At 49.3% G+C, this 23,064-nt stretch overlaps 1 protein-coding gene across 33 annotated transcripts in view; it reads right to left on the reverse strand.

Annotated features, from left to right (window-relative positions):
- Nucleotides 1-21,020, reverse strand: part of PRRC2B (proline rich coiled-coil 2B) — a 90,150-nt gene extending 69,130 nt beyond the window's left edge. For all 33 annotated transcript variants that reach the window (XR_010841814.1, XR_010841813.1, XM_067040417.1 and 30 more), the window contains exon 1: nt 20,819-21,020. The gene's annotated coding sequence lies outside the window, so the exon portion shown is untranslated. The remainder of the gene's footprint in view (nt 1-20,818) is intronic.
- Nucleotides 21,021-23,064: the final 2,044 nt, after the last annotated feature.

Consider the following 23,064-nt stretch of genomic DNA (forward strand, 5'->3'; position numbering starts at 1 on the left):
CCTAAACCCTTCCACCAGAGCCAAACCAGGTCACAAGCACATGCTCAGACACCTCCAACCTCATCCCACTGCTCGGGGTCAAATCCAAACCCTCCGCACAGCAGGAGGAGAGCGAAGCTTCAGCCGCCACTCCCCCAGCGCCGGCATTACTGCCTGAGCCATCCCCCCCTCACCCCACCCCCCAGACCCCGTCCGTGGGAAAACTGTCTTCCGTGAAACCAGCCCCTGGTGCCAGAAAGGTTGGGGACCGCTGCTCTAAGCCAACACACGGCCCCAAACCACCACCCAGTCTCGTCCCACCCCATCCCCCACCACTTTCATCTCCAAAACGGGTTTGCATCCTGCCTCCACACTCGCCTCTTTCCCTGTTGACTTAACAGAGATGAACATACTGTTACCCAGTTCACAGGTCTGACATCAGGAATAATGAAAGAACGAACACAACACATGTGACCCAGTTCTCGCTCGCCCTGAGAAGGCTCTCCACTGCAGGCAGCTACTACCCTGGCTCTGCCCGACCATCAGCCCTGCAACACTACTTCAACCTTCCAGACTCCTATGCAACCAGCGAAGCCTCCAACTTCTCACCTACCTTTGGGCTCCTGGGCTTCTGGGGCTACAGGGACCTGACCCCACTTTGCTGTCTCACAGCTTAAGGGCCCTGATGCAGAGAAGAGACCTTCAAAACCAAGCTGAAAATTCACAGGTGTTTAGGATCTGCTTGTGGACCCCTTTAATTAATTCTCAGGAGACAGAGATGCACTCTAATGCTCAGAAAACCCTCGAGATCGACACTCCACTGTGACCACATTTTAAACAGCACTGCACTGCCCCAGTCTCAAGGTTTCCCATTTGAGGGCAATAAGCAGGGATATGCAACGCAACCACACGCTGGTGTCGGGACTGCCTGCCTCATGGAGGTGGATAATCCAGGTCCTGCTCATCTGTCCACCCATAACATTTTTAGAACAAAAGGAATATACGCTTGATACAGAAAAACTGCAAAGCCTTAAAAAAATGAAAAGTGATCACCCGTCGGCCAGCTCCCAGTTACACTGCTGATGTCCCTTCACCAGCACAAGTCACTTAAATTCAGGGGCCACCATGCTGCAATGCTAATTATCCTGCCTCCTGCTACTCTAGTCTACTGTGGTTGTGTTTCCTATTTCAAGAGTTCAGCAATGAAGGTCATAAAACACTATATCAATTCTAAACAGATTTGCTCTGTGTTTAAAAAAATTTTGAAAATGATTTTAAGGAAAGCTTAGAGAGTACTGTAGACAGGCCAAGCACAAGCACATGGAGGCTGCTGTCCCAGCCAGCGGGGACTTTGTTTGCACCCAAAACCTTTCCCGTAGGAATGACGTCACCTGTAGCAGCTAGAATCTGGGCTACTTCCACACACACACACACACACACAGCCACCACACACACACACACACACACACACACACACACACACACACACACACGGCACACACACACACACACACACACACACACGCACACACACACAGCCAGGACAGAAAGAGCCTGAGCCCAAATGCCGCAGCAGGGACCGAAGCTCTACTTTGGAAGGCTGTTGTGGGAACTGGAGATAACGGCCCCAAGGTGTGACGGGAACTGGGTGGCACAGACAAGGGACCCCTCAAACAGGCCCTGTCACTCCCCCCACCCCACTACACTCTCTGCACCTTCAGGCTCCCTCCCTTCTCAAGAAAGCAGGGACAGAGAGCTCACTTTCTGAAGGGAGGCAGTGACCAATGACCAGACATCCCAACCCACCCTTTCTTCAGGGCCTCACAGCACACGGTAGCTCCAGACGTTCTGACACAAAAAGACAACCACCGCTGATCATGTGGCAGCCGAGGGGTATAACTGACAAACACACACACAACTATGCAAACACATACGTACATAAATGTGACTGTGTACTTATCTACATGTGCACACACACCCCAGAAATGACCCTAATTCAGTTCCGTTTGATTCACAGAAACTATCTAGAAAACAGGGGTGTTCTGTTTAAACGTGTTAGAAGGACCATAGGCATTTATAGCTCACCTTTCCAAAACCCTCTAAAATGACAACAGAGACCCCAAAGACAGGGATGATTTTGGCAGAGAACAGACATCAGTAGTAACAGATTTAGGACATTATAGATCCTAGGAACTGAGGACCCCAGAGAGCTGGGAAGGTCCTAAAGTAGTGGGAGCCCTGTAAGACTGCGGGGGGGGGGGGGGGGGGGACGGTGAGGGGAGGTAAAGCTGGGAGGAGCACTTCAGAAAGGCTGCATATGTGCAAGAGCCAGCCTCCCCATCGCCTCCCTGCCCGCCCCCCCCCCCCCCGCCACTCCCTAAATAAATTAAACAAGAGAAGTCTAGGGCTTCCCTGGGGGCGCAGTGGTTGAGAGTCCGCCTGCCGATGCAGGGGACGCGGGTTCGTGCCCCGGTCCGGGAAGATCCCACACGCCGCGGAGCGGCTGGGCCCGTGAGCCGTGGCCGCTGAGCCTGCGCGTCCGGAGCCTGTGCTCCGCAACGGGAGAGGCCACAACAGTGAGAGGCCCGCGTACCGCAAAAAAAAAAAAAAAAGAGAAGTCTAGACTTGAGAACAGCAGCATCAGAGGGGGTGGGGGTGAGGAAAGGAGCGAAAAGAAGAAGCCAAGTGCAAACCTGAGGCGCCTGAGGCTCCCTCCGCTCTGGCCTCACAGCAGAGTCGGTAGACAAACCAATCACCCGCCTCCCTTCACACCCCTGTCAAAGAGGGACTCTTCTCTTGAAAACCTACAGAGCAGACCTTGGGGCTGGAGGATAAAAGGTTGGCTTCTCACCCACCCACCCCACTCCCAAGAGCCCCCTCTGACCCACCCATCCAGTTTCCAATCAGCTGTGTCTGAGACCTCAACTACAAGACAGAAACCAAACAAACAAACTAAAGAACCTGGAGGGGGGCTTCCCTGGCGGCGCACTGGTTAAGAATCCACCTGCCGATGCAGGGGACACGGGTTCGAACCCTGGCCCAGGAAGATCCCACATTCCGCAGAGCAGCTAAGGCCATGCGCGCCACAACTACTGAGCACACGCGCCTAGAGCCCGTGCTCTGCAACAAGAGAAGCCACGGCAATGAGAAGCCCGCGCACCTCAACGAAGGGTAGCCCCTGATCGCCACAACTAGAGAAAGCCCGCGCGCAGCAGCGAAGACCCAACGCAGCCAAAAATAAATAATTAATTTTTTTTTTAAAAAAATTCAACTTCAATAGAAGAAATGCAAGATAAAGTCAAGGATCTCTCAGAAAACATAACAAGGAGGTGAATTAGATTAATCCAGGAATCCAAATCTAACTAGGATTTCTAGAAACACAGAGGCAAAAGGAGGGAAATTATCAAATAAAAATTACAAGAGAAATTCCCAGAGCTGAAGTACCCAAGGCTGCAAGGGCCCGCTGAGTGCTCAGAGTAAGGCATGTAAAAGGAACACAAGGTACAACATGAAACTTCAGTACACTAGGGATAAAGACAAGAACCCAAAAGCTGCTGAAAGCCAACCTTCCCTCCACCCCCCCCCAAAAAAGGTCCCAGGGAGGAACAAGGGGAATGGCAGTGAGTCCTCAGGGGCCACTGTGATCCTCACCAGCATCATCCCCGCCTCCCCCACCCCAGAAAACAACTTTCACTCGAAAATCCAGTACCCAGCTGACCAAGTCACGGGCAGGGATAGAAAAAGACTTTTTCAGGTGCACACAAGGACTCAAAACATTCATCTACCTTCTTAGAAAGTTGCAGAGAAAGATACCCTAATGAACAAGAGAGAAAACCAAGACAGAGGTAAATGCTGCAGTAGCCATTCCTGCCTGCCTTTCTGGAAGCTAGTTCTCCGTTCTTCCTTTCCAGAGGAAGTGACCTGGTCCTTTCCCAGGCAGACAGCAGCTGGGAGGCTAACCCACACCCAGCTTGGGGGAGGGGCATGCCTGTCTAAGGGAGAAACCCACCCCCCCTTGCCAGTGACCCACCCAGACAAATAAGATACCTGGTTCCTTAGGGACAACACCTCACACAGGGCCAACCAATCCGGAACCTACCCACCTCTAGAGGTCTACTTACTTGAACCAATAAATTTCCTTATTGTTTAACGCAGCTTAAGACAGTTGTTATTTGACGCTCACATTCCCCAACTGATATACATACACATGGGATCAAAGAAACAAGAGATCCAACATGGAGGGACAAGACCAGTGACAACCACAGAAAGCCCAAGATGGCAGCTGCACTACAGCAAGAGAGGAACGGTCCTGATGAGAGCAGGACAGAGGGTTCCAAGGGATAAATGGAACAGATTGTCTAATGTATCTGGGCAATTATAAAACAGTATTTGTTGCATTTTATGGAAGCATTTGTAAAAAGTAGAAGATATAAGGTTTAAGATAGTTCAGTTTGTCAATCTTTTCTATTTTGGTAGTGCCTTCTGTATCCTGTGTAAAGAATTCTGTCCTCTCCAAGATCGTACTCTCCTGTTTTCTTCTAGAAGCTCTGTTTTCTCTTTCATGTTTAGCTCTATAATCTACCTAAAACTGATTCTGGATACGATTTGAGGTAGAAAATCCCTCCCCCCATACAGAGAATCCAATTTTCCCAATACCTTTTTTTTTTTGAAAGTGCCACCTTTTCTATCTGTCTAGTGGCACCTTTGTCATAAATTAAGTGACTACTTATGTGCAGTCTGTTTCAAGATCTCTGTTCTGTTCTATCAGTCTATTTGTCTATCCTTTTGCCAACATCGTGCTGCCTTACGGTAGCTTTTACAAAGTCCTGACATCTAGTATCATGTCCTTTCAGCTTTGGATGCTTTGATTATTCTTGGCCCTTTGCATTTTCATATACATTTCAGAATCAGTTTGTCAATTTCTAAACAACCAACAAGGAAAGAAAAGCCTGCTGGGATTTTGGTTGGAATTACATGCAATCTAGAGATCAGTGTAGGGAGAGCTGACATCTTTACAACACCAAGTGCAAGTGAATGTGTGGAGGAGGACACGGCTCCTGCACTGCTGGTGGGCGTGCCAATTGGTACCATCTCTGGAAAACAGGCAGCCACACCCACTAAAGCTGAACATATGCCTCCCCCGTGACCTGGCAGTTCCATTCCTAGGTATGAACCCAACAGAACACATACGCACACGCATTGAAAGACATGTGTGAGCATGTTAATGGCAGCAGTATTCTGAATAGCTAAAATGGTAACGAGCTAAAAGTCTATCACGGCTAGGATGAATAAATATTATATTCACATAACAGAATACTATTTAACAACGAGAAGGAACAGACAGATGGTGGCTAGGCTTATCGTGGTGATCACTGCGAAATGCACAGAAACAGTGAATCACTACACTGTGTACCAAGAACTAATACAGAGTTGTAGGTCAATTTACTTCAAAAACAAAGTAATTATGTAACTAAGTAACTAACTCAGAAAAAGAGATCAGATGTGTGGTTACCAGAGATGGAGGGAGGGGGAAGGGGAATTAGATGAAGGTGGTCAAAAGGGACAAACTTCCAGTCATAAGATAAATAAGTACCAGGGGGCTTCCCTGGTGGCGCAGTGGTTGAGAATCCGCCTGCCGATGCAGGGGACACGGGTTTGTGCCCCAGTCCAGGAAGATCCCACAGGCCATGGAGCACCTAGGCCGGTGAGCCATGGCCGGTGAGCCATGGCCGCTGAGCCTGCGCGTCCGGAGCCCGTGCTCCGCAATGGGAGAGGCCACAGCAGTGAGAGGCCCGCATACCACAAATAAAAAAAAAAGTACCAGGGATGTGACGTGCAACATGTAAATATAATTAACACACTGTACGTTATATATGAAAGCTGTTAGAGAGGAAATCTGAAGAGTTCTCATCACTAGGAAAAATTTTTTTTTCTATTCCTTTAATTTTGTATCCATATATTCAATAAAATGATGTTCGCTAAACTTACTGTGGTAATCATTTCATAACGTATGTAAGTCAAATCATTATCCTGTACAGCTTGTCAACTGTATCTCAATAAAACTGGAAAAAAAATAAATGAGAAGGAATAAACACCACACAACCACATGGGTGAAACTCACAAATATATAACATTGAACCAAAGAAGCCAGACACAAAAAAAGTAAGAAACAGAACAAAGACATGGGTCAGGAGACAATCCATAATGAAAATATAACTAGCATGAACCTATATTTGCAGAGCAATTTTAAAATGAAAAAAAAAGAATTTTAAGTGGAAAACACAGCAATCGCTACACATTGATAGATCAAAGCCCACTCAAAACAGTTAACAGAGACAGTAATAGATGATCTGATCAAGGTAGATCAGCAAACATGTTCAAAAAGTGACTACAAGTGAGACTTTAAGGAAAACCCCAAATTCTGAAAAGCAAAAATCTCTGACCACAGTGCAACAGGATAAGATATAATGAAGGCAGAAGAAAAAATAACCCTATCAGTTGGGAAACTTAAACCTCCATCTTAAAAAACTTTTGACTCAAAGGGGAATTCAAAACCATAGCTGCAGAATACCTAGAAAATAGCACAGATGGAGAAAAGAACACTACACACCAAACTTTTGAAACAGAGACAAATTTGTTCTCAGAGGAAATTTAATCATCTAAAAACTTAAAATTCCTAACAGAAAAGAATGAAATTAAGCATCTGATATGAGGAGTCAGAAAAAAAGACACAAGTGAACACGAAGGAAAGCAAAAACAATTCACAAAGCAAAAAGCCAAAGTAACTTAATGAATACATCTGAATAAAGCTGAATTTTAAAACAGCAGTTCTCTGAAACAAGAAAAAGACAGATAAACCACAATGAGAAAGGTATTTATTTGTACCCTCAATTTACAGACAAGACACCAAGGCTCAGTGCGGTTAAATGACTGGCCCAAGGTCACTATCTTCAAGTTAGGGCATAGCAAAACCTGAACTTGAACCCAGGTCAGTCTGACATCCAGGCACTGCCCCAGAAGTGTTGGCACTCAGTGGGCACTAGAGAAACACCTGCTACTGCGATTATGAGGTCCACGATAGCCACCAAGGGGCCCTGAGGCCCAGAATAAAATATCCACAGTACGCCCAGGCTCTGGGCGTACCCCTGGGGTTGTGGTGAACGTGCAGGGCAAGTCTGGCCCAGGGTGCACTGCATCAGGCAGGAACTCTACTCTTCACACAGGGTCTGGTGGGCCCCGGGTGTGCACAGGCTCTGGGCTCCTCACCCACAGGGGTCTGTCCTGAGTCTCCCCAAGCACAGCACTTGCCCAATGGTCCCAGTGACCAACATCATCACTAGTGACCAACTTACACTGCTACAGCTCCTTCCTTCATGAGCAGTGGGCTCAGTCCCTACCCACGTAGCTCACAGGCACACAGGCTTGAGCTGAAGCCTGAGAGGCCTCCAGCTAGAAATCCGTTTGCAGTCTGCAAAGAGCTGCTGGACTATCTCACCTTTTGAATATGCAGTTAACTTATTAGCAAGTAGAAAAGAATTTTAAATGAAAAACTCAAAAAGGCAATTTCAATATACAACCAGGGATGGACAGCTGGACAGATGTGCCACACACAGGCCTCCCTGCCCAGGGTCAAAATTTACCAAGGATATATGGCAAATGAAAGAAACACATGACACACAGCTCTATTTCCCTTTTTCCTTCCTTTTCCACCTCCAAACAATGGTGAATTAGCAAGTGAGAAGCACTATGCAAATGCCATCAAAATCTATGCTCTAAAAAAAAAAAAAAAAAAAAAACTATGCTCTATGTGGGATCTTGGCTCCCCGACTAGGGACTGAGCCCATGCCTGCTGCGTTGGAAGCGCGGAGTCTTGACCGCTGGACCATCAGGGAAGTGCCAGGAATATAACTTTTAAAGGAGAAGCTGTAAACCCCTTAGCTATATGAACTGGAGATTTTTAGTAAGAAGTCATTATTTTATTATTATTATTATTATTTTGCGATACGCGGGCCTCTCACTGTCGCGGCCTCTCCCGTTGCGGGGCACAGGCTCCGGAAGCGCAGGCTCAGCGGCCATGGCTCACGGGCCCAGCCGCTCCGCGGCATGTGGGATCTTCCTGGGCATGTGGGATCTCTTCCCGGACTGGGGCACGAACCTGCATCCTCTGCAGGCGGACTCTCAACCACTGCACCACCAGAGAAGCCCGAAGTCATGAATTTTAAATGGGAGGGAAAGGGAGGGGAGGGGAGGGGAGGGGGGAAGGGAGGGAGGGAGGGAGGGAGGGAGGGAGGAAGGAAGGAAGAAAGGAAGGAAGGAAGGAAGGAAGGAAGGAAGGAAGGAAGGAAGGAAGGAAGGTAGGTAGGAAAAAGGACTCCCTTGGTGGTGCAGTGGATGGGACTCTGCGCTTCCAATGCAGGGGGCCCCGGGTTCGATCCCTGGTCCCTGGTCGGGGGCGCTAGATCCCACATGCATGCCTCAACTAAGAGTTTGCATGCCACAACTAAGGAGCGCACCAGCTGCAACTAAGACCCGGCACAACCAAATAAATAAATGAATAAATAAAATAAAACAAATATTTAAAAAAAAAATCTATGCTCTATATTGTAAAATCTGATTTAGGAGAGAACAGAAATTGGAGACAGGATTTGTATTGAATTGTTCCTTCTAACCAGATCAACAAAGCAGTTTCCGAGGACCACTGACACATAAACAGACATGATTGAATTGGTTGGATTCCTGTGAACCATCAGGGTCCCAGCACCAGAAGCCAAGGCACTCGGGTGGGTCTGAGTAAAACAAGGAGCCGGCAGGAAGCTCCTGCCAGGAAAAAGCAACGCACCAGCCCCTGGGCCTGGCCCATAGGCATGTCTCTTTCTTTAAATTTATAAGTTACCTCTAATTAATTATCTCTGTAAGTAATAAGTGTTTCTAATACCCATTCACTATAACAAACTCAAATGATATTAAAATATGCAAAACGAATCAATCCAACTCAAAAGGTAACCAATGTTAACTCGGTGGATATCCTCCATGCCTTTTTTCTTGGCCCACATAAAACTATCAGCAATTTGTGGTCTTCAATTTTTATTCTACAAATGTGGGTTGTTGCTACATCATGCTGCAACTTGCTTTCTCTTTATTAATACGCTGTGGTCATCTTTTCAAGAAAACACATACCAATCTGAGACTCTTTAATGCCCTTCTAGTATTTCACTGCATAGTTGTGCCATATTTCATTTACCCATGTTCTACAGACAGACGTGTAAATCAAGCATATTTTTAGTTTGTGCCCAGAGAACTGAAGGGCAGACAGAAAGGTAAGGAAGGAGATGAGAACTGCGACCCCGACCTCTAATCAGGCACCCACCACAGGAGGCAGATGCCCTCCAGGCGCGAAAGCTCACAGGGGTGCAGGACCCAGTTCACTCAAAACAACAGGACCCTGGCGCCTTCCAGGAGCCCTCCTCCACCTGCGGCCTCCCACCTTCAGCCTGCACGAAACAGAAGAGGTGTCCCAAAGGAGATTTCTTATCAACAAACCATTCCGCCTGGATGGTAATGCCTCCCGCTAACCGCTAATCGCGAGTGAGGAAGTACTCCATCAGGCTGGAGGAACAGCGATTACGGCTGTGCAGAGGATCCTGCCAACAATCGCCAGGGTGGCTGTCCTCACTGTCGGCCCCACTTAGACGGGGAAACGGAGGCTGAGCGGTGCAGTACCAGGCCGAGTTGTCGCCCTGCGCCCTTTCTCACTCTGTCACGCCATCTCAGAGCTAAGCCACGCGCAGGAGGTTGTCTGCTGATACAGAGATGGTTCTTCAACAACTAACCCCCCCAAACCACCTTCTCTTTGAAGAAAATAAAACCAAGTATTTATTTTCTTCAGAAAATATACTGAAGGCGGAGGGGGGGTGCTGCCTAAAAGGGCTGGGCTGGTTTAAACGATCTCCCACAAGAGCCCAAAGCACTACAGCCCCGGAAGCCACATGCTGTTTACTCTCCAAGCCTCAGACTTCACGGAGGAGACCCAGGGTGCTGACGGTCCCTGGGCCACCAACCAGGCAAGAGCAGGTCTCAAGTTATGAAAAGGAAGAACCCAAAACTAAGGGCCAAGCGTTGCCCAGGGGCTTTCAGAAGGATGCCAACCCATCATTTCAGCAAAAGAAGAGAGGAATGTGTGCCTTCACCTAAGCACGCCAACTTTACTCACTGCTTATTTACGATAAACGGGCATTACAAGACCTTCCCCATCCTGCCTCAGACAGAACTGTTCTCACAGCCCCCAGTCCCGCCCCATTCCATCATCTCTCCCCAGTTCCTGAACTATCACAGACTCTGCTGCCCTAACAAGTCCACATCACAGACCGCACAGTCCACCCTGCCCCCGTACCCCAAACCCCACAGCAAAACCTCATCACATTGCCTTAAGATCTCTGGAGGGCAGCACTTGGTTAAAGCTACTCTCTGCCGCCGCTAGTATGAGCAACACAGTGTTAGGATTCATACAGGTGGACAAAGAATTACCGTGGCCCTTTCTTTTTTCCTTAAGAAGACAGGAAAGGGGCTTCCCTGGTGGTGCGGTGGTTGGGGGTCCGCCTGCCCATGCAGGGGACAGGGGTTCGTGCCCCGGTCCAGGAGGATCCCACATGCTATGGAGTGGCGGGGCCCGTGAGCCGTGGCCGCTGGGCCTGCGCGTCCGGAGCCTGTGCTCCGCAACGGGAGAGGCCGCAGAAGTGAGAGGCCTGCGTACTACAAATGTCTTAAGTACACTTATAAACATTCGTATCTCCTGTTTCCCGGTGGTCACTTCAGGGATGAAACTCACACCTTCAGTTAAAACATTCCCGTCACTGGAAAATGAAACTGTTTTCAAGACAGCACTCATCATCTCTCAATCTGAAGGATAGCTGCAAGAAGGAATGACTTTTACTTTCTACTTTGTGTACTTCTGGCCTGTTTGGCTTTTTTGTAACAAGCCTGTACTTTCACTGTTACGTTGTTTTAAGATCTAGGTAAACTGAGTAATATAGTAGCAACACATCATCCTGTTTCCAAGCTGACTAGGTGCCATCATCACAGCAACACTGAGAGGCAGGTTCCATCCCCACCAGGCAGATACAGAAACAGAGGCTCAAAGGGGTAAAGGAGGTCTGTTCAAGGTCCAGGAAGGTGTAAACAGCAGAAGTGAACACTCCTGTCTGCCTGATGCCATGAACTGTAACAAAACTCATCTTCATTCCTCTCAACACATTTACCTAAAACTCTCCAAAACAGAACCAGCTCAGGGAAGGGCAGCAGCCAGTGATCAAATGCTCCCGCTGGGGGTGTTTACCTTCGACAGAGGTGGGCTGCAGAAAGAGCCCTGACGCCCCTGCCCCAAGGGGAGGCCCTTGGTAAGGTGTCTTGGTAAGCTTGGTAAGCTCGGTAAGCTCCTTGGTAAGGAGCTCCTGGAGGTGAGGGCAGGGGCTGTTTGACTTGGGTCTAAATCTTCAGCATGTAGCACAAGGCTTAGCACACAATAAGTAACACCTGGCATCTAGTAAACAAAAGAGCCCCAAGTGTATAAGCCTGCCTACTCCAACCCCCCAGGCCCTCAGCTAGTGCTGAATCCAGGAACCATTAATAGCTACTGTTTGCTAAGAGCCTGCTCGCCTTGTGCCAGGCACCTTAGAAACACTTCAGCGTAGGACCCACTGAATCCTCCCCCAATTCTAGGAGGCAGGTGTTACTATGATATTTTGCAGAAAAAGAGAACAGAGACTCCAAAAGATTAAATAATTTTAATCACCCAGCTTGCAAGTGGAAGAACCTGGATCTGCAGGCAGCTGACTATCGAAGGCAAGGGCTACTCTCCCTCAGGAAAGGAGCAGAGGAGGGGGGCGAGGCACCCCCAGCTCTCCCCGCGATTTCTCTCTAGGTTTGCGCTAACAGCCCGCAAGGGCCAGCGCTGCCGATCGGCACCTCCCCGGGGCACTCACCTCCCCAGAGGCCCCAGCCTGATGAAATACCAGCACCCAGGAGTCTCCAGGGGCTTCACTTCCACAGTTGCTTTTCCCACTAGGTGCGATCTCCTACAATAACCAGGCCGGGAAGGTCAGGGCCAGAGGCCAAGTGGTTGAGTTGAGAACTGAACACAGCAGAGTACAGGTCTCCAGATAAATTCCACACTAAGATGCATTAACAACAACAAGACTACCAAGGGCTGTAATGCAAGCCTCAGAAATCTCCAGAAGGGCTATGTGAGAACTCCAAACGGAGGAGGTCTCTGAATTCTCTATGCCAGGCTCTCCGTGCCAAGTACCATCATTTTAGTTGATAAGGAAAATCAAACTAAGATCTGGCTACCTGTGCCCCTCCCCACAACCCCTTTCCTGGTTCCCCCACTGGCCTTACCTAATGAGATGCCCAGGGCCACTTCTGCACTGGGAGTCCACAGCAAACGCCATTTCTGATACACGTGTCCACACCAATCACAGCCCGAGATCCTACACCGACTACAGGAAGCCTGAAACAGTCACTGCTTTTAATTTGGGAAATGTGCCCAAAATGACCCCAAAAAGCTGTTCACTTAGGAAAGCCCACAGTTCAGAAACACCCGCTCTCATATAATGTTGTATATAAACTGGCACAAAGTTTTTTGAAAAGGAGTTTAACAGAATTCTTACCAAAACGCTATTCAACAGGAAGAGTCCACACTACAGGAACACGCTCTCACATACTATTATATACAAATTACATGTTTTTGAAGAGAAATTTGACTGAATTTTACCAAAATTGTGTAATACCACAAAATTAGAAACAGCCCAACTGTCCACCAATAGCAAACAGGATAAATCAAGTACATCCACAGACTATTCTCCGTAGTTCCTAAAATAAATGATGTAAAACAACTATAAAGGGCCTCTCGTGGAGCACACCAAGACATTAAGTGAAAACTGCAACCTGCTTTAAGAATTACATATATATATATATATATATATATATATGGATGGATAATGTGCATAATTTTTTTTCTATTAGGAATCACAAGAAACTTCAAATAATGGTTTCCTTTCAGAGAGATTGGAGAGGAACCCTTATGCTTTTAAATACAGATTGAATTTTTCTAACTACTTTTTAAAAAAAGTCAACTGGGAATATCTGGGCCAAGGGATTAAGAACTATTTTTGTTTTCTTCTTCCATACACTTGCATATTTTTTAAAAACCTCCTATTATTTTTAAAACATTAACAGTATATAGACCTGTAAACGTTAGTATGGAAAAATGCTCATGATAAGTTTAAAAATGAAGAAAGACTAGTATGATCCCATTTTTGCTCTTTAAAAAACCTGCCTACAGGGCTTCCCTGGTGGCGCAGTGGTTAAGAGTCCGCCTGCCGATGCAGGGGATGCGGGTTCGTGGCCCGGTCCGGGAGGATCCCACATGCCACGGAGCAGCTGGGCCCGTGAGCCATGGCCGCTGACCCTGCGTGTCTGGAGCCTGCGCTCCACAACGGGAGAGGCCACAACAGTGAGAGGCCCGCGTACTGCAAAAAAACAAACAAACAAAAAAACCTGCCTACAAAGGGCCATATTCACATGAAGGATAAACACACCAAACCATAAATAGTGGCTACCACCTGGGAAGACAGAAGGAAGAGCTTTCATTTTTCTATGTACCCTTGCTTTTTCTTTCCATTTTTTTTTCCAGTAAGTGGACTTTTGTAATTAATTTTGTATCAGAAAGAATTCCACTTTATGCTTCAGGGCAACGTTCCACTCTCCCCAGCTATTTCTGAACACTCAGCCCATTCAGTCCCATTGACAGGTCGGCCCTCCCAGACTGGCCTGCATGTTCTGCATGGCCTGGAACAGAGCAGTTCTCTAAGCTGGGAACTGGATGTAAACAACACCTGCCGAAAAAAGCTCTAAAGACACAAAGGAACCGTGGAAAGAACGCAGGAGATGACCTCCTTTTTCCAGTTGGTCCTGCAGTGAGATTCACCCCCCATTCCACACGGAGATGAGCTCGAAGCACGCTGGGAGAATCAACTCAATGCCTGGAGGTGAAGTCTTACCTGCCTCCTGGGTGGCCCCAGCACCACCCAACCAGAGCACTCCCACCACGTCCAGTCAAAAGGGCCTGGGGCTCTGGAAAGCAAGCTGACCCACCAGCTTTCTTCTGTGGTCCATGCATTTCTGATTTCAACTCAGAAACACATTTTTAACACTCCAGGGCTCGCTTACTATTTGCAAGAGGTGCTTGCTTCAAGTCTGCTCCGTTCTCCAGAAGGCCTTCCCTGACCACTGGAACCCAGGCTGAGCTGGGCTCGACTTCTCCGTGGGCTAGCCCCATGGCTCATCCTACACGTGCTGATGGAGTGCCCTCTGTGTGAGACACAGAGCACAGGGAGGAACGGAAGCCAAAGAACCTGCTTCATGTGACATGCATTCACTCCACCGGGGCAGAGGGGCAATTCAACAAAGTAAAAAAAAATCTACTTCCAAGTTGTTTCCCATCTAGATGAACGGATAAACAAAATGTGGAGTGTGTGTGTGTAACCAAATATTATTCAGCCTTAAAAAGCAATGGAGGGCTTCCCTGGTGGCGCAGTGGTTGAGAATCCGCCTGCCGATGCAGGGGACACGGGTTCGTGCCCCGGTCTGGGAGGATCCCACATGCCGCGGAGAGGCTGGGCCCGTGAGCCATGGCCGCTGAGCTTGTGCATCCGGAGCCTGTGCTCCGCAACGGGAGAGGCCACAACAGTGAGGCCCGCATACCACAAAAAAGGAAAAAAAAAAAAAAAGCAATGGAATCCAGACACATGCCACAACAAATACAGACAGATGAACTTGAAAAATTATGCTAGGTAAAAGAAGCCATTCACCAAAGGACAAAGGTTGGATAATTCCTCTTATTCTCAGGGACCCAGACTAATCGAAGTCAATAGAGACAGAAAGTGAAATGACACTTGCCAGGGCCCCGGGCAGGGGGAATGGGGGTGGGGGGGAGCTGGTGTTTAATAGGTGCAGAGTTTCAATTTACTGAGACGATAAAGTTCAGGAGATGGATAGTGACTGCACAACACTGTGAATGTACTAAATGCCACCGGACTGTACACTTAAAAATGGTTAAAATGATAAATTTTACGTTATGTGTATTTTACCACAATAATTGTTTTAAAAAACCGTAAAGTTGTGCAAAGTATTGTAAAGAAAAGCAAGAGGGGGGACTTCCCTGGTGATCCAGTGGTTAAGACTCCACATTCCCAATACAGGGGGCCCAGGTTCGATCCCTGGTCAGGGAACTAGATCCCACACGCCACAAGTAGGAGTTCACATGCCGCAACTAAAGATCCTGCACCCGGCAACTAAGATCCCACGTGCCGCAACGAAGACCCATCGCAGCCAAATAAACAAATATTTTTAAAAAGAAAAAAAAGAAAAGCAACAGGGGTAAGAAAGATGATGCAACAGGCGGGTGATGATGGAGCTGGGTTGAGGAGCTCCCGAAGGCCTCCGTAAGGCGGTGCCTGCCTCCCCGCACTGGACCATGAGCTCCTGAGGAACATAAGTGGGGCATCCACATCTGCGTCCCCAGAACAATAAACGTTTAAGTCAAGACACTTGTCCAGACTCATACCAGGAAATGGAGTAAGACCCCAAAGCCCCACTCATCAAGAGGCTTCGCCAGGACTGAGACACCCAGAACTCAGTGGTCCACGAAGGAGGCTGCCTTGTGCCCAAGGCTGAAGATGGGGTGACCGAGGAGGAAACTGGTGCGGCTCCAGAGAGAGCCAAAGCACGAGCCTGCACACCCCCAGACCGGGAAAATTCCACTTGCGGGAAATAATCAGCAACGTGAACTCAAGGTTTACGCGCAAGGACGCTCCCTAAAGTTATGTTTATAATAACAAAAACGGGTAACAACCATCTAAATGTCTAATAACAGAATTAATCAAATCATGGCATATCCATATAATAGCAATTATTAAAAAAATCATATTTTCAGTAACTTACAGAAACATACTATAACGTTAAGAGGAACTATGATCCATGAATAGTGTATATATTTTTCTAATTTTGAAAAAAAAACACATAAAATCAAAGGAAAGAAATACACCAGTCTTGATGTAGGTATCCCTGGATGGTGAGGTTACAGGTGATTTTTGTTTTTATTTTTGTCTTTATACTTTTCACTATTTTGCAAATTTTTTTCCAGTGAAATGTTCCTTTTATGAATGGGGGAAAACGCACTTAAAGGGCCTCGCACCATGCCTGGCCGATGTTCGGCAGTGACTTCTAAAAGTAATACATACTGCTTCTGCACCACCACAAGGAGAAAAAGGCTGGTAGTTTTCTTGAAAGGAGGAAGAAAGGATACAGAGCAGAGCTACAAAACCAGCTGTAGAGGTGAGAGCAGAAAGAAGTCATCTGAAAAAGAATGTGAAGGACCAGGACAGCCAGCAACTTTAGACTGCACTTTGCCCACAGACACCTCCTGCTGCATGCACAAGCTTTACCAGCCAACCACGCTGCTGGCACCTTACAGAGCAACCCAGCCCTCAGCTCAGGCCACACGGAAAAAAATAAAACAAAGAAATCAACAAGTACAGTGAAGAACAAACTCGACCAAGACTTTTGGCCCAAGTCATGAGGGCAGGCCTCCCTCCCAGAGCAGACTCCAACGTGCCACCCACAGAGAGTCGGTGATATCACCGACAGCACAGCCCAGGTCTTCCGCACTCCCAGGGGAGGAGACCGGTCCAAACGGCACTTTGTACACCCAAAAGCTTGTCATAAACAATTTTATTTCGCCAGAAGGCTCATCATCTCTCACCTCACCTCGCTCTCATCTCCAGCACCACAGGCCACGCCTTTATTTCTTTTCTTTTTTTAATTGAAATATAGTTGATTTAAAGTATGTGTTACTTTAAGGGGTATAGCAAAGTGATCTAGTCATATATATTTTTCTTTTTCAGATTATTTTCCATTATACATTATTACAAGACATTGAATGTAGCTCCCTGTGATATACAAATCCTTGCTGTTTATCTATTTTTTAAATTGAAGTATAGTTGCTTTACAGTATTGTGTTAGTTTTAGGTGTTCAGGAAAATGACTCAGTTATACATACATATATTTTTCAGATTACGCCTTTATTTATTTGTTCAAATGACAGACCCAAGGTTCCCAAGTCTGTACAAGCCCCAGAAAAGGATCTTCAGAAAGAAATCAAGTTATGATTGGAAAAGAAGATAGTCTAGTTTGCCCTGACTAAAGTATGAGATTTCAGGACACAAACCCCGACAGATCTCTGCTGGAAATTTTATTCTTCAGAGGGAAATGCATCGCTTTAAAATCTAGTGTAGGGCTTCCCTGGTGGCGCAGTGGTTGAGAATCCGCCTGCCGATGCAGGGGACATGGGTTCGTGCCCCGGTCTGGGAAGATCCCACATGTCGCGGAGCGGCTGGGCTCGTGAGTCATGGCCACTGAGCCTGCGCGTCCGGAGCCTGTGCTCCGCAAAGGGAGAGGCCACAACAGTGAGAGGCCACAACAGTGAGAGGCCCGCGTACCGGAAAAAAAAAAAAAAAAAATCGAGTGTAGATGGGCCCTATTTAACACCTGCCCACCCATAACAAGATACGCACATTTGAAAGTAGAGAAGCCTCATTATCAAATTTAGAAATACGTGTACTGGCCCAACTGCCCTGTTCTGGTTTGAAACTGAAACAAACATAGAAATGAACAATCCTAAACAGGAAGAATAATGAGACATACAACCAGCATACAGCCATTAGCAACATGAGTCAGTACTTTGTGCAAGGCAAAAAAAAAAAAAAAAAGTTGAAAGCACAGTAAAATAATCCTTCAGGAAAAAAAGAATTGAAATTTAAAAGGGGGTGGAGGTATGGACCAACCAAAAGGCATAACAAACATCCCTCGCTGGGCTCCAGGCAACTACACTGTGCAGGAACTGGTTCTGACTTGCCATTCCTGAAATTCCTCTCTCCCAAGGTTTTCCGGCTCTTCCTTGCCCAGGCTCTCCTTTTACCCGTTTGCGCTTGAAGGAGCCCGGAGAGGACCCAGAATGTTGTAGGGCATGACAGGACCCTCCACCATGCAAGCAGCATTAGGGAGCCAGTGGTAACTGAAATTCACAGGTAATCAAAAAGGCTTGTGGGAGACGGAGCTAATTCATCACCTCCCCTAACCAACCAGCTAACCAACAGTGCACAGCCAGACTGAAATCAAACATAAAGAATGGGCCAAGAGGCAGGAAGCAGGAAAAGGACGACTTGACCCGCTAAAACGTCTCCGTCACACAGCCAGGAGGAGGTTCCAAGGAGGTTTAAAAAACAAAACACAACCAGGATGTGTGTGGGGATGCCAAAATGAACCAAAACAAACTTCCCACTAAACTGCAGAACCACCGCGCGTCCAAGCACAGTTGTCTCCAAGGCCCTTTACAAACAAGCTACAGGTTTGGCACAGAGGTAACCTGGGTCTCAGCCCTCACCCGTGACCAAGGCCGGGGTCAGCCTCCCGAGTCTTAGCCTCAGTCCTTCCTATGGTCTCCCATAAACAGCACACACCCCAGATTTGGCTGAGGAGCCTAGCTCTTCTAGGCCATTCTGGTGCTTCCAGGCAAAATCAAAACATTAGCTGCGGACAGAATTTGGGGTGGTTCCACCAACCAAGGTAACAGGAGAAAAAGATCAGGAGCTAGGAGAAAGAAACCAGAAAACTAGGTAACTGAAAACATACATTTTCATTATCCTCCTGTGGACCGAAGTGCTTTGCAGCAAATAGTATGTGAGGCTCCCAAGGGACCCAACAGATACCCAAGGCAAGACATAATAATTATTCCCATTTTACAGATGCAGGAGCTGAGGCTGAAACTTGTGTATGGTAACCCAATGAGGACCAGAATACAGGCTCCAAGAGACACACTTGCCCAAACAAGCAAATGCTTATCTGCCATTCCCAAAGGAAAACAGTTATCCTCAAGAGGCAGGACTCCCTGCGCCTCTGCTTGCTGTCCTTAGCATCCAGTATCTTGTACTGTTCTGCCGTGCCTTAACCCGAGCTGCAGCAACAGCCTCGAAGAGGTAGGCACCTCGGATCCCAGGACAGAGACCTACCACCACACAGCCCAGGTCTATGGGCTTGAGGGCTCCAAATGCTGCTCTTTCCCATCCTTGTCTCCCCAAAGAGGCCCAGTACGGAATAAGCAAGAACCCAGTGATGTTTTGTGCCCTGAAGTCTTCCCATGGCCATGCCTTAGCCCAGCACCTGTGGCGTCCACCTGACGGCTCAGCACAACGGGTGGCACCACAAGTGTCTAACTTCCACCCTAGCACTTGATGGCAGGCATACAAACAGCCATAGGAGAAGCAACTATTAAGCACCAACTGTGTGGCAGGCCCTCTTCTGGGTCCTTCACCATCTTCAGGGGGAGGATGCAATGTCGCTACGTACGCCAACGAAGGCCCTGAGAATTCCAGAGCTCTCCGACAGAAGCGGGATTTGCACCCCAAAGCCTGGGCCTCCCCAGTCCCACCTTCCACCACAGCACTGCGCACAGGGCTAGATGGCTGCAATTGTATTCGGAGAAACCACGCTAAGACTTCAAACGGACGATTACAAAAACCAAACTAGATTATAATATACAAAGCACTTAAAATGCATACCAAACCTTAAAGGAAAAAAAAAAAAATCTCAGGGGTAATTTAACAATCCTGTAAACCAAAGCCTTCTTAAAGGTTTCTCCCGGGCAGCCATTTAGTAAATGACACACTCCGGAGAGCCTCCCCCAGCCCCCCTTCTCCCACTTCCTTCAAGCGAACCATTCCCCTGAAAAACATGTCCTCGGCTTGCCTAAGGTGGGCTCGGACCTCCCACGATATTTAGAAAGAGGGAGAAAAGAAAAGGAAGAAAACGCCTTCCAATTTTATGTAGGCAAATCCACTCTTCAGAGGCCCGCGATTTCAATTCAACAGTGGTAGGTTTTACTTAGAAGGCGGGGAGGGGGGAGAGAAAAAGGAAAGGAGGAAAAAAAACCCATCTGGCAGGCCCTGAGCAGCGACATCCTGTTTATTATTAAACATTTTCAGCAACAGAGCATTAAGTGTTTTGAAAATAATCCTCTTCTTCCCGCACTCAAACCGCGGCCGTCTGGGCGGCTGTTAACCCCCTGTCCCTGGCACACAGGCCGGCAACCCCTGACCATCAACTTCGAGGACACCCGAGGGAACCCGAAAAGGCCAGGCGACTCCACCCCCGACCGCCGGCCCCGAGGGTCGCCGCGACCCCAGCTCTACACCCCGGAGCCGCACTCGCTAGGAAGCAAGATGGGGCCGGGCGGCAGGAAACCAGCCCCGACGCCCCCGACCGCCGAGGCACTCGCGGCCGCCGGAATGTGGGGCGGAAAGGCGACTCCGGGGGCTCCGGGGACCCGTCCGCCCCGACGGCCCCTCCCGCGGAGGCCCCCCGCCGCGCTGCGTCCAGGCCCGGCCCCGGGGTGCGGGGGCGCTGGGGGCTGCGGGCCCGGCGGGGGGAGCGGCCCGACCCCGCCGTCAGCCGAGCCCAAGCCGCGCGGCGCCGCCACAACAATGGCGAGCTGGCCGCCCGCCGCCCCCCGGCCGCCCCCGGCCCGGCCCTGCGGGCCAACGGCGGCGGCGAGGGGCGGGCCGAGCCCGGCGCTCGCGGACAAAGGTCGGCCGGGCCCGGGCGCCGCTGTCAGTCAGCCTCCGCCTAGACAAAGCCGGCCGGGCCGCGCCGCCTCCATCTTAGCGCCGCGCCCGCCTCCGCCGCCACCGCCACCCCGGCCCCGCGCCGCCCCGCGCCCCAGGCCCACCTGGTCTGATTCCGCGGGCGCGACTGGGCCGGGCGATGGCGGTCGGGCGGCGGTCGGGCGCGGAGGCGGCGGGATGGCGGCGGATTGCTAGGCGGCGGCGCGGCAACTAGCTCGCTCCCTCCCTCCCGGGCTCGCTCGTCGCTCGCTCGCTGGAGCCTCGGAGCCTATGTCTAGCCGCTCGCCTCCCTCTCGCGCTCGGCTCCCCGCCCCCTTCCTGCCACCGCCCCCGCGTCCTCCCGCCTCCTCCTGGCGCCGCCGCCGCCGCCCGCAGCCGCGCCTCGGCCAGCGCAGCGCCCCCTGCCGCGCCTCCCGGGATCCGCGACGCCCGCCCCGCCCCCGGGCCCGAGGGGAGGCGGGGGTCCCGGGAGGGGGAGGGGTACGAGAGACGGGGGCCTTGGAGGGGGAGGGGCCCGGAGGAGGGGCTGGAGGGCCTAGGGGACGGAGCCGGGAGAAGGGGCCTGTGAAGGGGACCCGGGGTGGGGGCCCTAGAAGGGGCCCGCGGAGAGAAGGGGGAGGGATCCGTGGGGGGTGGCTGGGAAGGGGAGGAGGCCCAGTGAAGGGGGTTGGGGCGAGAGGCGGGGAGAGAGGTCCGGAAGAAGGGGGCTGGGCTGGAGGGGGCCGGGGCGGGTGAGGCCCTGACGCAGGGAAGGTTGGGAAGGGAGGGGTGAGAGCCCGGATCTCCGCCCCCTCCCCTTGCAGAACCGCAGCGACTGCTGCCAGACCGTGAGCCCGGATCTTGTTAAAATACGTATTTGATGTAAGCACGGAAAGGAAACTGAAGTAATAATACATTGTTACTTCAAAAGCAAGGTTGTTGCACAGTCTAGATACTTTATTCCATTTTCGTAAGATGAAACATAATAACCAATTCTCTTGAGTGTTTGTGTATTTGTGTGAATGAAAGACAAAAGGTCAGGGAGAATCCACTCTGCTCGTGGTTACCTCTGCGGTGTGAGGTCGCGAGGGCTGAGGGGGATGGATACTCACTTTTAATTCTAGATGCTTTGGCAATTAGAAAAACAAACAATTTGAAAAAGCAAAGACAAAAAGAAACGTATCTGGAGCCTGGAATCCAAATCATTTCTGGCAATTGTCCGTATACACCAACGGTGAACGCCAGCCGCAGGGGAGTGGTTGGTCTCATTTAATCCCAACTCGGTGGCAGATATTATTGTTCGAGTTCACAGGTGAGGAATGGAGACTCTGAAAGGTTAAGTAACTTGCCTGAGGCCACACAGTCAGACCTGGGAGGAAAGTTAACCCATTTCAGCCTGGGTAGGATTACGGTTAAGGTTATGGTTAGCACTGAGCAAGGTGCCTGGCACACAGTAGGCGCTCAATAAATGTTTGAATGTAGTTGGGGACTTCCCTGGTGGTTCAGTGGTTAAGAATCTGCCTTCTAATGCAGGGGACGCGGATTCCATCCCTGGTCTGGGAGCTGAGAGCCCACATGCAGTGGGGCAACTAGAGAAGATCCCGCATGCCGCAACTAAGACCCTACGCAGCCCAATAAATAAATAAATAAAAATGAATAAATAATTTTTTAAAATATTTGAATATTGTTGAATGGAGGAATGAGTGTCGGCCCTTGACCTTGCTGGCTGGGAGGTAAGGGACTCTGGAACTCTTTAAGAACCAGGAGGTTACCTCTTTTTATTATGTGGTGAGAGAGAACAACAACAAAAAAAAACATGAAAAGTTTGGAGGGCTTTGAGTGCTCTGGAAGACAGGTGAGGAACTATATTACACATGGCAAGCGCAGAGAAAGTCAAGTGGACAAGTGTTCTGCCCCAGTGGCAGATCTAGAAGGGGAGTGACGCCCTCTGGGGACAGCAAAGGCTGCTAAATCCGTGGGATTTAAATGGCAGCGGGTGCTTCACTTGTACCACAAACCCCAGGTTTTGTCCCGGATTCAGGAACTCATTCTCATTCTGCACTTCTCTGTGCTGACAACAGCCACGATGATGGATACTGTTTATTGAGCACTTTTCCCAGCTGGGCAGGCTGCTAAGCACTTTACAAGAGATAATTCAATGCTTGGGAGACAGTTATTATTGTTCCCACTTTATGGATAAGGAAATCAAGGTCACTAATGGCATGGGTGGTGGAGCAAGGATTTGAACCCAGCAGTGCTACTCTTTGACGTTTGAGCCCTTCCTGGGGAAAACAAGGCTAAGACGCTGGGGCAGGTAGGGGGGCTGTTGTCCGTGATCTGATGCTGTGAACCGTGGCTGGCACCTGGGATT

This window comes from Kogia breviceps, chromosome 8 (genome assembly GCF_026419965.1).
Source record: "Kogia breviceps isolate mKogBre1 chromosome 8, mKogBre1 haplotype 1, whole genome shotgun sequence".
Lineage (NCBI taxonomy): Eukaryota > Metazoa > Chordata > Mammalia > Artiodactyla > Physeteridae > Kogia > Kogia breviceps.